The following is a 16,547-nucleotide window of genomic DNA, read 5'->3' on the forward strand; positions in this document are numbered from 1 at the left end:
CTGGGTGTCTGTGTCCAAATTTCCCCTCTTTTCAGAAGTACAGCAGACACTGGATTAATCTCATATGACCTCAGGTTAACTTGATTAAAGCTGCAAAAACATTATTTCCAAATAAACTGATATTTGGAGGTTTTGGGTGGATCTGACTTTATGGACCCAGTGCACCCACTGTTAAGGGTATGATCGCGAATTTATAGGTGCTACTGCATCTAGATTCTAGAATAAAGTATAAATTTAAGAAATTAGAATGGTGCGAAAACAGATAAATTATATTTGGGCACCAAATTTTTACACTTCAGTCTCCTTCAATTGCAGTAGGAGCCCAAAATAAGCCTCACTTTTTAGAAATTCATACGGAGCTGAATATTTTTATTTGACATCTCATTTGCTGGAAGAGAGATCCCTTTCAACTGTTTCTATAAAGAATAATTTTTTTCTCAGTAAAATATAAAATCATAAAGACTTTCCAACTCTTGGGCTTGGCAGTTTCCATAACCATGCAGATGGCTAAACTAATGGACTCTTTAAAACTCTTCAAGTAATGAGAGGTGTGGCAAAGGACCGTACATGTATTGAGACAAAAATACATTTTATTATCATCAAATATTTACTATGCATCATGGTCTTTGTGGCACCATTAGGTATTAAGTGTATTAGGGCCTTTAGGCCTTTGTTTTAGGAAAAATAAAAAAACAAAAGGACTCCCAACTTTCCTTGGGATGACATTGGGGAGGAGCCAGATATGTGAACAAACATAAAAGCAACATTTTAAAATAGTTCTGACATTATTTTGAGTCATCCAGTCAATTCAATATAGGATTCTGAGATATGTTTATGGTCGATACTTGTTGATCACTCTTGGTTCCCTCCCCCACCCCCCTCCTACAACCTTCCTTTTATGATACTTTCCAGGGTCCCCAAACTCAAACCAAACTAGGCACAGCTGACCTGGAGCAAGGCCCCTTGCCTGCTGATCTGTCAGGCATCCAGACAGGCGAGGCTATGGGAGCCCCCGGTCCGAGGCTGCCTCGGAAGGCTCCTGTTATCCTCTAAGAGAGTCAAATGCACCTTTCAAAGGCCCAGACACGGTAAAGATTGGATGGCATTTTTGGCCGGGCGCGGTGGCTGACACCTGTAATCCCAGCACTTTGGGAGGCCGAGGCGGGCGGATCACGAGGTCAGGAGATCGAGACCATCCTGGCTAACACAGTGAAACCCCGTCTCTACTAAACATAGAAAAATTAGCCAGGCGTGGTGGCGGTCGTCTGTCGTCCCAGCTACTAGGGAGGCTGAGGCAGGAGAATGGTGTGAACCCGGGAGGCGGAGCTTACAGTGAGCCGAGATCGCGCCACTGCACTCCAGCCTGGGTGACAGAGTGAGATTCCGTCTCAAAAAAAAAAAAAAAAAAAAAAAAAAAAAAATTGAAGATTGGATGGCATTTTTAAGGGGAAAAGTAAACCATGTGTAGCATGTCGTAGCATTGGGAAATAAAGGTTTCGGGACCGTTGCAGCCGAAGAAACTTTGTCGGACAGGGCGTTTCTGGATAGAACGCGGGTAGGGGAAAAATGGGGACCCTTTGATTCGGTTCAAACACGTTTTCATTGCTCTGGACGCCAAATGGAAACACGGCCAAAATTTAGTTAAAGGACCTCTCTTGCCTGAAGATTTTCGGCCGGCGATCTCACGGGTTTGGCTTCTGGGTTGGGATGACAAGTGCCCCTGTGGGATACACAGCCCCAGGCCTCATCGGTCACTCGGCTTCCCTCTGGTTCCGCCGGCTGGCCCGGGCGTCCTTGGCCGGGGCAGGAGCACCGCTGCGCGCAGGGCACGGAGCCTCGGCCGCCGAGTTTTCGGTTTCCAAGTTTCCTTCCCAGGCCTCTCCCACTTCCTCTTCCCACCAGTGCCCGCCCGCCCGCAAAGTCCGGGTTGTGAGGCTGCGCCTCCCGCAGGATCGCGGCCGCCTCCCCCCGGGACTGAAGGGAGGGAATTCCTGTGGGTCTCAGGAGTGCCAAGAGTGCGCAGCAAGACGGGAAATTGCAAAAGACCTCACCCCTCTGCCCTCCCCCGCGGTTTTCCAGTAACTCCCGCCCCTCCGCGCTTGCCCCGCAGCTGATTCATAGCCCCGGCCCGGGCCGTCTCTGCACGTCCGCCCCGGCGCCCGCACCCGCGCCCCACGCGCCGCCGAGGACTCGGCCCGGCTCGTGGAGCCCTTCGCCCGCGGCGTGAGTACCCCCGACCCGCCCGTCCCCGCTCTGCTCGCGCCCTGCCGCTGCGCCGCCCTCGGCGGCTTTTCCGACGGGCGAGCCCGGTGCTGCGCGGGAAAGAATCCGACAACTTCGCAGCCCTTCCCGGCTGGACGCGACCGGGAGTGCAGCCGCCCGTTCCCCTCCTCGGTGCCGCCTCTGCCCAGCGTTTGCCTTGGCTGGGCTACCACCTGCGCTCGGACGGCGCTCGGAGGGTCCTCGCCCCCGGCCCGCCTACCTGGTGGGTAAAAACTAAACGATTCATTCCTTACAGGCCGCACAGTGCCGAGTCGCCCGTTTCCCAGTCTGTTTGAAATTCACCATCCCAGCGCCTTTTTCTCAAATGATTGGGGATTGTTTGTTGAGTGGAAAATTCCCACTTGAATCCCTCTTGCCTCTCTCCCAACACATCGTGTGGGGGAGTTCATTGCTTCCCCTACCTCTCCTCTCGTAACCCTTGACTCCCACCTGAGAGCCATTTTTCTGGGAATCCGTGTGCCTCTCCCACCTGAGAGCCATTTTTCTGGGAATCCTTGTGTCTCTCCCACCTGGTCCCTAATGTAGAAGCGGGAGGAGCTCAAGCACAGGTGGAGAGAGGAACCCCCGGGCGACTCTGCAATAGTGTCCGTCCGGGGCGCTTACCTTCTTCTCCAGCCACTTGAGTGGAAGTGGCCCTCTACATTCTGGAAACCTAGGCACGGAGGGGTTCAGTAACTTGTCCAAGGCCATATAGCTAGCTGTGAGGGCACTGAAATCCGAGCCCGGCTCTCATAGGCCAGGGCTTTACCCCTGACACCGCGATTCCTTTCTCGATAGTTCTTCATCTGCCCTTCATCCACCCACCCATGCATGCCTGCATCCGTCCATCCATCCTGCCTGCCTTGCTGCGGGAGGCACAGTGCTAGGTGCTGCTGATGGAATGGCTTTGGTAACAGACCTGCCTTGAAAACACTTTGGGAACAAGATATTCAAGAGAAGTAAATGGGAGGGCCTATGAAGGCAGAGAAGATAGAATTGAATGTAGGATACTTAGTTTGAGCTAGAAGGAATTCTGATGGAGGAGAAAGAAATATTTAGGTTTTATTCCCAAGATTAAAACTGACTTTGGAACAGGTCAAACTACTTATCACCTCTTAGTTTCCTTGTCTGCAAATAATAATGGTTCGTACTTATGTGAACCAGCCCCTATTCTAAGCACTTGACATATGCTAGCTCATTTAAGCTTCATGAGTGAGGCGGGTACTAGTTTTTTATTCTATTTTATTGAGGAAACTGAGGCCCAAAGAGGTTTTGTAACTTGTCTAGGGTTACACAGCTAGCAGGTGACAGTATCAGGATTTGGGTTTGGAGTCTGCTCATGATCACTGTGCTGTAGCTCAAACTCTAAGACTGGGTGGGGTGTTTCATTATGGTCTTGCTTTTTCTCTCTCCTGGGCTGCTTTAAAATGCACTCAGAGCCCTTGATGTTCCCAAACTCCGCTGTGTCTGAGAATCATTTCTTGAGCTTTCAAAGCATCAAACTCCAAACACAGCCTTCTATTCAGAATCTTCAGGAAATACTCAGTTTGTTTTCCCCGTAGCATTTGTTCAGTGCCTCCAGTGGCAGGAAGCTCACCACCTCACATTTTATTGTGGGAAGAGCTAGTTCTCTGCTGTAAATTGCCTCCTTGTGACTTATATCTTGGTCCCAGTTTCCGTTTGTCCCGCAGGTATGGCTAAGCCTTTTGTATCAAAGGTGGCTTTGAGAGAAAAAGGCTGGTCTTGGGTGTTTCTTCTGCAGGGACCCGAGCTGCATTGGGGAAAACACATAAACACTGGGTCTTTTCCCCTCTACCCTTTTCTTTAACCTGAACAGACCAGGAACACATGCAGAGGTGTTCCTGGATCTCTCATGTTTTTGTAACCCTTTTGTCAGGACAAAACCGAATCAGGAGAACTGTTACGGTTTTCAAAGAGGAATCAGTGGTACTGTATTTAACAAGAAGAAGGTGTATATTTTCCTTGTGGGAAAGGGCTGGGGCGTTCGTTGGCTGCAATAGAAGAGAATCTTAGTGAGTGTGGTCTTGCTCACTTACAGGAACTGTGAGCCTTGGCCCTCCTTTCCCTGGGGGAGAAAATCCTTCTTGATTGCTTAAAAAATGTATAAAATGGGGGAAAAAAAACCCAAACCAAAACAAATAGAGTATCATGGCCTTGCTGGAGAAACCCCCTCCTCCAAGCAGGCTTCTTTGTAGCTACATGAAGGGAGAATTTCTTTTCCAACAGCTGTGTTGATGGCTTCATAGCCTTCCTTCCCTCCTCATTTTAGTTCTACTGGTCGCTCTGCATTTGTGCACTCCTGTTGTATTCTATTTTTGTGTTTTAAAAATAATACAAATAGTAACAACTCATTCTCACTCAATATAGAAGTGAAGTGAAATGTAGACGTGCCTTCACCATCCTCCCTACTCCCACTCAGAAGAGGGAAGGTTAAATTTGATAATACCATTCTAAGTCTTGTTTATCTTTTCTATAGTTTTACATAATACATACATATATATATGTTTTAAATATGCAAATGATCTTACTATACTTATTGTGCAGCTTGCTTTTTCGCTTTCCAAGTCTTAGAGATCTTTCCATTGTCTCTACGTACCTCTTTTGTTAATGGCTACATGTTATTCTTTTTGTGTGTGTGTGAGATGGTCTCACTCTGTCACACAGGCGGAAGTGCAGTGTCATGATCATGGCTCACTGCAGCCTCGACCTTCTGGGCTCAAGTGATCCTCCCACCTCAGCCTCCTGAGAAGCTGGAACTACAGGCACATGCCACCACACCTGACATTTTTTTTTGTATTTTTTGTAAAGACTGGGTCTCTCTATGATGCCCAGACTGGTCTCGAACTCCTGGGCTCAAGCAGTCCACCTGCCTTGGCCTCCCAAAGTGCTGGGATTACAGGCGTGAGCCACTGCGCCCGGCCAGCTACATGTTATTCTAAAGTAGAAATAGAATGTAATTAGTCCATCCTTTCCTGTATTGATGGACATTCAGCATTAGCAACATTGCTTCAGAGCAGATCACACATTCATCTTCCTGCTCAAGTGTGAGTATTCTGTGGAAGAGAATCTGAGGAGAGGTATTCTTGTGTCAAAGGGTTTGCCCATTTTTCCACTTGATAGATACGAAGTGAAAGGTAATGATGTAACTTAATATTTTTGTAAAGTTTTAGACAGCTGATCCAATAGCATTTATTTAATAATTCGTCTTTTTTCAAACTCATTTGAAATTCTGTTTTTATCATTAAATAAATTCCTGTTTGTAAAAGGGTCTGTGTCAGGACTCTATTCTGTTTCATTGATCTTTTTTTTTTGTCTTTTCCTATAACAATATTACTCTGAGTTAACTACTGTAGCTTTATAGTGTTTTTGAAAATCTTGTAGTATATATTTGTACTTTTTAAAACAACTTTTTTATAAATCACATACATTTTCTCTTTACAAATAGCCTGTCAAGTTTAATAAAATCCTAGTTTTAATTAAGATTTTATTGGGTTTATAATTGTTAGCAATTTTTAATGCTTTAATGTCCACTTCGGTATGAGCTCCAAGCTTTAAGGAAGCTGTGTCATGTGAACTTTGGTTAATGACTTATCTGATTTCAAATACTGGCTACACATCAGATTAACTGGGTCAGTTGGATAAATTACTTGTCAACTTTCTTATCCTTAATTTCCTCCTCTGTGAATGGGAATGATAATATAATCCTTTTCTTAGCGCTGTTGTGAGGATTCAATTAATAAATGCATGTAAGTCACTTAGCAAAACACCTCGTAGAGAGTTAGTATCTAATACATGCTAGCTGGGATCTTTTTCATATTTATATCATACTCATGGTTTTGCAGAGTGCCCTACTGGTAATAGGAACCAGTAAATAATTTCCTTTATTTATTGGTAGTATCCTTAGAGACAAAAATATATATTTTAAATATAGTAGTGTTTCTCAAACTTCAATGAGCATATGAATCACCTGAGGATATTATTTAAACGCAGATTCAAGAGGTCTAAGGTCTGGCCTGAGATTTTGCATTTCTGACAAGCTACCAGGTACTGCTGGTCCTTTGTCCACATTTGGGTGTACAGTCTTGTACTACTATTTAAATTTATGCTGCTAGTGATAGTACTTCCTATTTGTAATGAATATGATTGACAGGATTTTTAAATTGATTTCTTTTAAAACTACATGCTAAAGAACTAAATTATAGTTGTGTTCCTTTCTTCCTTCTTCTCTCCCTCCCTTCCTTTATTTTTGTTAAAAGAAAGAGGGTTGGTGAGATCACTAAATAAAATACCTAGCTCTGTTCTTAGATCTAGAATCATTGAGGCAATTAACTATCTGGATTATTTTAGACTGTTGACTTAAGATGAAGACAGCCATATAAAATATATGCAGCCTGAATATGACATTTAATGTCAACTAAAGTAAAGCACAATTGTAAGTGGCTTCTGCAAATAGAAAAATGTAAGACATAAAGAACACTTGGAAAAATGTAAGACAAAATAATTCTCAGAAAACAGTGATTGAGGTTTCATTGTTCATGTGTATGCCAGCTTTTGAGAAGATGTGCATCAACAGAAGTTATGCTTTCTTGTGAGTAGATTTTTCATACACCATGTTATTTCTTGGTCACCTCTTTCTACTTTCAGTCTTCCTAATGGGGGATTTTGAGCAAGTTTACTTCATATATATACTTCAGTGTGCCTGTCTGTCAGCGGGGGATGGTAGTATGATTTTTCTATTCAGGACACTGGTTACTTTTTGCATTTGGAAATAGATCATTAAAGTATCTACACTCTCTCAGAACCTAAGAGGTTACATTTTCTGTACAGAAACACATGGCATCCTCCCAGGCTGATCCACTATGTAAAAACTGCCAACCTTTTTCAAGTCTGTTCAATACCATGGGTCGGATTGGAAGCACAAACACTGTCAACTAGTTTAATCGTGTTGGGATATATGATTTCAAGTGTGGAAATAAGGAAATTGCCACTTGCACAAGACTGAGCTTAATATGTTTAAAACATGCACACACACACGTTTTAAGGAATGCTTTACGTTGCAGAACTGTATAACTTCAAGTGAGTTATCTATAATTTCTCTTATTCTGCCCACCTCCCTCCCTCCATCTCAGCTCTAAATTTATAACTTAGTTAGTGGGTGTGTCTTTTGGGGCCAGTTTGGATCCCTCAAGTAGAAGAGAGCAAGATAGAAACACATGTGCGAGAGATTTACTGGGGGAAGGACTTGTAAGGGGAAAGAGAGTATCGGTAGGCACAGATCCTTCAGACCCAGTGCAGGTGTGATGCCTGTGGAAGGAGATGGGGAGGAAGGAAGGTGGGAAGGAGTTGCTCCCAGCTGCAGCCATTGGCTGGGAGCAGCCTGGGGTGTGTGAATCTTCAGCAGATCTGAAGGGGCAGTGTCTGAAGGCTGTCAGTCATCTATGCTCTCTTGAAGGGAGCACTGAGGGGCACATCTGCACACTGCCACAGTTCTCTTTCAGGGATGTTCTTAGGTATATACTGTTTTGAAACTGACTTAGTCACTGATGTGGTTTGGCTGTGTCCCCATCCAAATCTCATCTTGAATTGTAGCTCCCATAATTCCCTCATGTTGTGGGAGGAACCCAGTAGGAGATAACTAAATCATGAGGGCAGTTTCCCCCATACTGTTCTCATGGTAGTGAATAAGTCTCACGAGATCTGATGGTTTTATAAGGGGAAACCACTTTCCCTTGGCTCACATTCTTCTCTTGTCTGCCACCATGTGAAATGTGCCTTTCTTCTTCCACCATGACTGTGAGGCCTCCCCAACCACGTGGAACTGTGAGTCCATTAAACCTCTTTCTTTTGTAAATTGCCCAGTCTCTGGTATGTCTTTATCAGCAGTGTGAAAATGAACTAATACATTCACTCAATATTTTAGAATATTTTTCCATGTCAGCACGTGAATCTAGTTCATTCTTTTTAACAGTTGCATGATATTCCTTTGTAGAAATGCACCATAATTATTTTTCTGTTCTTTTTGAAAGGCTCTTGGATTTTCACTTTTTCCCTCATGTACACAGTGCTATAACAGTCTTTAAACACATTTGCATACAACATGTGCAATACTCTACCTGTCTGTCTATCATCTGTAGGGCAAAATTTCAGCAATAGAATTATAGAATGATTTCTGGATCAACAGAAATACACATAGAATTTTAGTAGATGTGGTCAAATGGACCTCTGTAAGGTTGTATGCTTTGATCATTAGTGAGTCACAATGCTTATTTCTTTAAACTCTTACCAATGTGAGGTATTAAGACCTTTTTAAATGTTACCAATTGGATACTACATAGACATACACAGACATACATACACACACAATTGTCTTTAATTCTTAGTGATCTTGCCAAGTTTTTTGTGGGGGAGGGTGATATTTGTATTTCCCTCTTTTCATGAATTATATATTCATGTTTTTCTACAGAGTTGTGTGCCTGTTTTTACTTATTTCTAAGAACTCTTTGTATATGAGGGATAGCCCTTTTTGATACATATTGAAACTATTGTTTTCATTTAAAGCACTAAAATGTTTCAGTGTTTATTAATCAGTACAGCTATCTTTATCATTCTTCACCCTCCCCCTACAATCCTTATCTTTTTTGCTTATGAGTTTAATATCATGCCTAACAGATTATAAAACTATTTACCTATGATTTAATCTAGTACTTTTAATGGTTTTATTTCTTGCATTGATGTCTTTGTTCCTCTGGAATTTATTTTGCTGAAGGAAGTGAGGCAATAGCCATAATGATAAAATTAACATTAACTGGGTTTGCTGTATGTAGGTTCTCATAAGCCCATTTAATCCTCATGCCAGTGCTATAAGGTAGCTTATTTTATTCTTCTCCTTTTACAGAAAAGGACATTGAAACCTAGAGGGGTTAAATCACTTGTCATTGGCCATATGGTTTTTAAGTACCAAAGTAGGAATTTGACCCTAAGCATTTTATGTCAGAGTCCGTGGTACTTAATTATTAATATTATAGTTTCCTTTTCCCACAAGTCTGCATGCTATTGTTCCAGTACCATTTTGGGGAATGATTTATGTTTTCTCAAAAGTGATTTAAAATATCACCTTTAGCATATGTACATATTTTTTGGATTCAGAATACCCTTGTATTCCAGTTTTTCATTTTTTTATTTGGCTTCATTTACCTTTTAGGGACTCAGCTTTAATCCTAGCTGATGTCACAAATTCCAGAAATCTTGAACTGAATGTTGCTTTTTAAAAAAATCAGTTATTCATGAGCTAATTCAACTTTATAAATCAGGATTTACCTTATATAACACTGGTGGAAACACTTAACCATTATCCAGTGGACAGGTTCAAGAGGTGGGGTGTTGGGGACGGATGTGAAAGGAGAAATGCTCAAAGCTTCCCATGGCTGTAGCTTCTGATTGTGGAACCTTGAGGAGGAAGGGAATTGGAGTGAACACTTGTAAGTAATCAACCCTATGCTGTAAGACAGAGGCCTCTTCAGAGGGGCTCTCAAATATATAACTGGCTGTACTCTTAAAAAAAAAAAAAAAGATAACCGAGCCTGAGAATCATGGAGAACCCGCAAGAAGTAGCATTCAACTCTTTGTACTGCTGCACAGGACTCTTTCATAAATGCGTACACCCAGGTATGAGACCTCTAAGAAAGGGCTTCTTCCTTTAAAATGGCATTTGCATAAGACATCATCAGGTCACCCAGCCAGTTTTGAAGAGTTTGGCAACACGCCCACGTTCTTGGGACGTGAATGACTCATCACGCTGCTTCTCATGGGCATTATTTGTGGTGAGGAAACTTCCCAGGAATATTTCAGTAATGACAGAACAAGAAGTGTGGTGAGGAAGGGCAGACTAAAATCCATTTAAAAAGTTGTGTTTTGTTATGCGTGTGATATTTTTCTGAGGGATTTTCATAAGCATCTTTACCGAGAATGAGATTTTGCAAAGAGACAAGATTTGATTAAGAAGTTCTACAAAATCAATGGGTAATTTTTCTTTCCTTCTTTTGCCTTGCAGAGAAGGAAAGTCAGTGCAAGATTTATAAATTAGGCAGTATTTGACAATAGTAAAAGTAGAAAGGCCTGAACAGGTATCTATTTTCATTAAAATAAGATTGAAAGCAAAGAAGAGAGAATGTGAGAAAATTAGTACCCATTTTTATTCATTTACCAAATACTTACTGAGTAGCAACTGTGTTCTGGGACTGACAGACAATGGGGAATAAGATCCAGGCCTGCCTGCAAGTGGCTCATAGTCTAGTTGGGAATGATGGAGACCTGAAAAAGAGAGAGAAATGAAGAACAGATTTGGGGAAAGGACCAAGTAGTGGGGATGAAGCAGGAAGTATTCTTTCCCTTTCTAAATTCTGCTGCTTCACACTTCCCTGACTTCCTTTTCTCACTGGAAGTTGGAAGTAGCAGTGCTCCTCACTGACAGTTGTGGGGAGAGAAAGCTGGCTGGGTGGATGAGAGAGCTGGCTGCCTTTCTTGTGCCAGAAGCAGAGCTGCAGAGGAGACACCACCAAGGTTGTCCCGGCCAGAGCAGCAGTGCAACTGTGTCGGGGCTGCAGGGGCTGTGCAGATTGCTCACCCCCACCACACAGCCCTCACCCTTGAGGCAAGCTAGGAAAGCCTGGCCCAATCTTGGATTTTCACTTGATCTGCAGGAGGGGTCACAGTAGAGGGTGTGGAGCAGCCCAGAGCTTCGTGCACTGACCTCCTAGCTTTTCTGTCTGTACTTCCGGTTTGGTGATGGTCTAGTCCCATGGGTTTAAGTACTATGTGTAAGCACTGAGGATGCCTGAATGTATATGCCTAGCCAGGACCACTCCCAGACCTTCAAACTGTGTTTCCGGCTAGCTGCCTGACACCTTTTCTTGGAGATGAAATAAGCATCTTGAACTTAACATGTGGCAAATTGAACTCTTGATACAGACCACCAGGTCTGTTACTCCCACACTCCTCTGCTCCTCCATAAATGGTAATTCCATTCTTCGAGGGGCTCTGGTCAAAACTGTTGTTGCCATTCATGATGTGTCACTTTGTCACCACCCCTGTCCTGTCAGCTCTGTCTTTTAAATCACTCCTAAATTCCACCACTGCTCACTGCTTCCATGGCTGTCACCTGCTCTGAGACCCTCATTATTCTTGCCTGGACCATTGCACTAACCCCCCCAACCCCCACTGCCACCGCCACACCCCCCTCCCCACCTGTTGTCCCTCACTTCACTGTTGTCCCTCACTTCACTGTCGTCCCTTTAATCTCTCATCCTTGCAGGCTTCTGTTCAATGTAAACCAGACCGCGTTACTCCTCTGCTTAAAATCTACAGTGGCTCCCATCTGGCCCAGAGCAGAAGCCCAGTTTCTTCCCATGTTTTGCCTGCTCTGTTCTGCCTGTCTGCGTGCCCTCTAGATGTCTTCTCTGGCTCTCACCAGCTTGCTTGCTCACTCCTCTCTAGCCACACCTGGCTCCTCCTTGTTCCCTAAATCCTCCAAGCAGCCCCCAACCTCAGGGTCTTTGCAGAGTTTTCTCCCTCACCTCTGGGCTTTTCGTTGTGTTAGTCAGGGTCCCATCCATCAGGAAACAGTTGGCACACTTGGATAACTTGAGGAGAATTTATTTACAAGGTATAGAGCTGGGGACTTCTTGGGTCTTGGAAGCAGCTAACTTAGAATCATTGGTGTCTGTGTTTTTTCACACTGCATCAGCCATGAGGAAGCCTGTTCCTATGGGATTTATCAAAGAGGCTCCCCAGTGTCTCTGGAATGTTCTTCCAGGTGTTGATTCCTGTTCTGCACGTTTTGATATACTTTATTGATTTTAGCAGAAGGTTTTTGGACAGTAGCTAGGACTCATCTTCCCTCTGTGGTCCTCAGGTGGCCTGGGGCCTGAAACACGGGGAGTGGCCTTGTCCAGTCCCACTGCTGGAAATAATAATCACTTTGCTCATGTGTAGGCAGTGACTACTGTGTCCTGCTTGCCCCTGCCCAACATGTGTGAACTGATGACAGAAAAAACAGGGAATCTGAGCGCAAAAGCTAAGCTTCTAGGATTCATAGCCTGACATATGTGAGAGACAGTATAAAGGGCAGGAATTCCAGACAAGACTATCTTGTGATCTTTTATTTTTGGTTTTAGAGATAGGCTCTGACACCCAGGCTGGAATGTAGTGGTGTGATCGTGGCTCAATGCACCCTTGAACTCCCATACAAGGGATCCACCTGACTCAGCCTCCCTTGAAACTGGGACTAGGGGCACGTGCCACCATGCCCAGGTAATCTTAATTTTTATTTGTAGAGATGGATCTTGCTATGTTGCCCAGTCTGGTCTGGAACTCCTGGCCTCAAGTGATCCTCCAGCCTCGGCCTCCCAAAATGCTGGGATTATAAGCATGAGCCATCATGCCTGGCCCAGACAAGACTATCTTGATGATTCTCAAAGGCTCTTCTGTGGTACCCAAACCACAGAAATACATCTTTTGTAAATACTCATGTCTTTCCATTGTGTTGCTTGACAGCTTTTATTCTCTAATTTCTGCTTACCCTTAAATGGCAAGTGGCTTCTAATTTTTAGTCTTAAGTTTTTCTGCCCTATAACCTTAATTTTTTGTGACATGTAAAATACTCGACATTCTAGGAAAACATCAAAATTTTAGAAACATTTTAAGTAGTCCTTTTTAAAAAACATTTGGCAACATGCACATCATTCTCTGAATCATCTGCTTTTAAATTTATGAGATGAGATTTCCTTTCAATGGTGAACATCTTGCATTCCTTAGATGATATGAATGTGAAGAGGATGAGATACTAAGCCCATAGAATATAAGGGATATTTTAAATTTCAAAGTGAGTGTCATTTTGGAGGATTTTTCTTTGACTTCCCCTTGGTTATGACTAGAAACTATTTCCTCTAGAATTAGTTTTCTCCCTGGCTTTAATATTCAATTGTAATACAAACTCATTTGAAGTTTTATTTAAAATTGACACATAATAATTATACATAATTATGGGGTACAGTTGTGATGTTTCAGTGTATGTATACATTGTATAATGATCAAAGTAATTAGCATATTCAAAACTTTAAACATTTATCATTTCTTTCTGATAACATTTAAAACTCTCTCTTCTAGCTATCTTTTTATTTTTATTTTTATTTTTCTCCTGAGATGGAGTCTCGCTCTGTCGCCCAGGCTAGAGTGCAATGGCGCCATCTCAGCTTACTGTAACCGTTGCCTCCTAGGTTCAAGCAATTCTCCTGCTTCAGCCTCCCAAGTAGCTGGGACTATGGAGGCGTGCCACCATGCCTGGCTAATTTTTGTGTTTTTAGTAGAGATGGGGTTTTACCATGTTGACCAGGCTGGTCTCAAACTCCTGACCTCAGGTGATCCTCCCACCTCAGCCTCCCAAAATGCTGGGATTACAGGTGTGAGCCACCATGCCCAGCCTCTTCTAGCTATCTTTTAAAAAATTGTATATATAATAATTGTACGTAATTTAGGGGCGTGTATGTGATATTTTGGTACATGCATAAAACGCGTAGTAATTAAATCAGGGTCTTTAGGATATCTATCACCTGAAACATTTATCATTTCTTTGTGTTGGAGAAATTTTTTCCTCTAGCAATTTTGAAATACACAATATGTTGTTGTTAGCTGTAATCACCCTGTGGTGCTATAGAACACTAGCCCTTGTTCTTCCAATCTAACTGCATGTTTGTGCCTGTTGACTGCCCACTTCCTAACCCTTTTCAGCCTTAGGTAACCATTATTCTATCTTCTATTTCCATGAGATCCACTTTTTTTTTTTTAGCTCCCACATATGAGTGAGAATATGTGATATTTTTCTTTCTGTGCCTGGCTTATTTCACTTAACGTAATGACCCTGAGTTCTATCCATGTTGCTGCAAATGACAGGATTTCATTCCTTTTTATAGCTGAATTGTATTCCACTGTGTATATATACCACATTTTCTGTATCACTCGTCCGGTGAACAACACAGGTTAATTCCATATCTTTGCTATTGTGAATAGCGCTGCAACAAACATGGGGGCGCAGGGATCCCTTTTATATACTTATTTCTTTTCCTTTGAATAAATATCTAGTAGTGGGATTGCTAGATTGTATAGTAGTTCTACTTTTAGTTTTTTGAGAGACCTCTATACTGTTTTCTATAATGGCTCTTCTAATTTACATTCCCAGCAACAGTGTATGAGTTCCCTTTTCTCTGCATCATTGCCAGCATTTGTTATTTTTGCCTTTTTGATACTAGCCATTCTAACTGGGGTAAGATGACACCTCACTGTGGTTTTGATTTGCATTTCCTTGATGATTATTGATGTTGGGCATTTTTGCCATATACCCGTGGGCCATTTGTATGTCTTCTTTTGATAAGTCTATTTGGAACATTTGTCCACTTTTTAATGGAATTTTTGTTGTTATTGTTGAGTTCCTTGCATATTCTGGATATTAGTTCCTAGTCAGATGAATGGTTTGCAAATATTTGCTCTCATTCTGCAGGTTTTCTCTTCACTCTGTTGATTGTTTCCTTTGCTGTGGAGAAACTTTTTAGTTTAGTATAGTTGTATTTATCTGTGTTTGTTTTTGTTTCCTGTGCTTTTGAAGTCTTAGTGATAAAATTGTTGCCTTGACCAATGTTCAGAAGTGTTTCTGCTATGTTTTTTTCTAGTATTTTTATAGTTTAGGTATTATGTTTAAGTGTATAATCCATTTGGAGTTTATTTTTGTCTATGATGAGAAATAGGGATCTAGTTTCATTCTACTGCATTGCTATCCAGTTTTCCCAGCACCATTTTTCGAAGAGTATGTCCTTTCCCCAATATATGTTCTTGGAACCTTGATTGAAAATCATTTGGCTGTAAAAATGTGAATTTATTTCTGGGTTCTCTAATCTCATAAATTGGTCTATGTGTCTGTTTTTATACCAATATCATGCTGTTTGGGTTACTGTAGTTTTGTAGTATATTTTGAAGGCAGGTGTTGTGAGGTCTCAGCTTTGTTCTTTTTGCTTAGGATTACTTTGGCTATTTGAGATCTTTTGTGGTTTCATATGAATTTTAGAATTGTTTTTCCTGTGTCTATGAAAAATGTCATTGATGTTTTGATAGGGATTGCATTGAATCTATAGATTGCTTTGGGTGAGATGGTCATTTTAACAATATTATTTCTTCCAATTTATGAGAATGTATTTGTTTGTGTTTTCTCCAGTTTCTTTCATTAGTGTTTTGTAGTTTTCCTTCAACATCTTTCACCTTCATGGTTCAATTTATTTTTAGGTTTTTTGGTGTAGTTATTGTAAATGGGATTGCTCTCTTGATATCTTTTTCAATCAGTTTGTTCTTAGTGTATAGAAACACTACTAGTTTTTCTATGTTGATTTTGTATTCTACAACTTTACTGAATTCATTTATCAGTTCTAAGAATTTTTTTGTGGAGTCTAGGTTTTTATATATACAAGATCATGACATTTGTAAGTGGGGACACTTTTTCTTTCTCAGTTTGGATGCCTTTTATTTTTCTCTTGCCCGATTGCTTTAGCTAAGACTTCCAGTACTATGTTGAATATGAGTTGTAAAATTGGGCATCCTTTTCTCATTCCAATTCTGAGAGAATATATTTTGCTTTTCACCATTCAGTATGATGTTAGCTGTGGGTCTGTCATATGTGGTCTTTATTATGTTAAGGGTCATTTCTTCTATGCCTAGTTTGTTGAGAGTTTTTATCATGAAGGAATGTTGAATTTTATCAAATGCCTTTTCTGCATCTATTGAGATGATCATATGGTTTTTGTCCTTCATTTTTTTGATGTAACATATCACATTTATTGATTTGCATAGGTTGAACCATCCCTGCATCCCTGGGATAAATCCCACTTGATCATGGTGTATTATCTTTTTGATGTGTTATTGGATTCTATTTGCCTAGTATTTTATTGAGGATTTTTGCTTCCATGTTCATCAGGGATATTGGCCTATGTTTTTCTTTTTTTGTGTGTCCTTGTCTGGCTTTGGTGTCAGGGTAATGCGAGCCTTGCAGAATTAGTTAGAGAGAATTCCCTCTTCTTTAATTTTTTTTGAATACTTTGAGAATTGGTGTTAGTTCTTCTTAGTAAGTTTGGTAGAATTAAGCAGTAAAGCCATCTGGTCCTGGACTTTTCTTTATTGGGAGACTTTTATTACTGATTCTATCTCACTACTTCTCATTGGTCTGTTCA

At 41.6% G+C, this 16,547-nt stretch overlaps 1 protein-coding gene across 4 annotated transcripts in view; it reads left to right on the forward strand.

Annotated features, from left to right (window-relative positions):
* The first annotated feature begins 1,903 nt into the window (after positions 1-1,903).
* Positions 1,904-16,547, forward strand: part of OSMR (oncostatin M receptor) — a 92,884-nt gene continuing 78,240 nt past the window's right edge. The window contains exon 1 of one of the 4 annotated variants that reach the window (XM_054555510.2): positions 1,904-2,485. The gene's annotated coding sequence lies outside the window, so the exon portion shown is untranslated. The remainder of the gene's footprint in view (positions 2,486-16,547) is intronic. The other 3 variants (XM_024246931.3, XM_054555511.2, XM_054555509.2) reach the window with 3 other exon arrangements.

This window comes from Pongo abelii, chromosome 4 (genome assembly GCF_028885655.2).
Source record: "Pongo abelii isolate AG06213 chromosome 4, NHGRI_mPonAbe1-v2.0_pri, whole genome shotgun sequence".
Classification (NCBI taxonomy): domain Eukaryota; kingdom Metazoa; phylum Chordata; class Mammalia; order Primates; family Hominidae; genus Pongo; species Pongo abelii.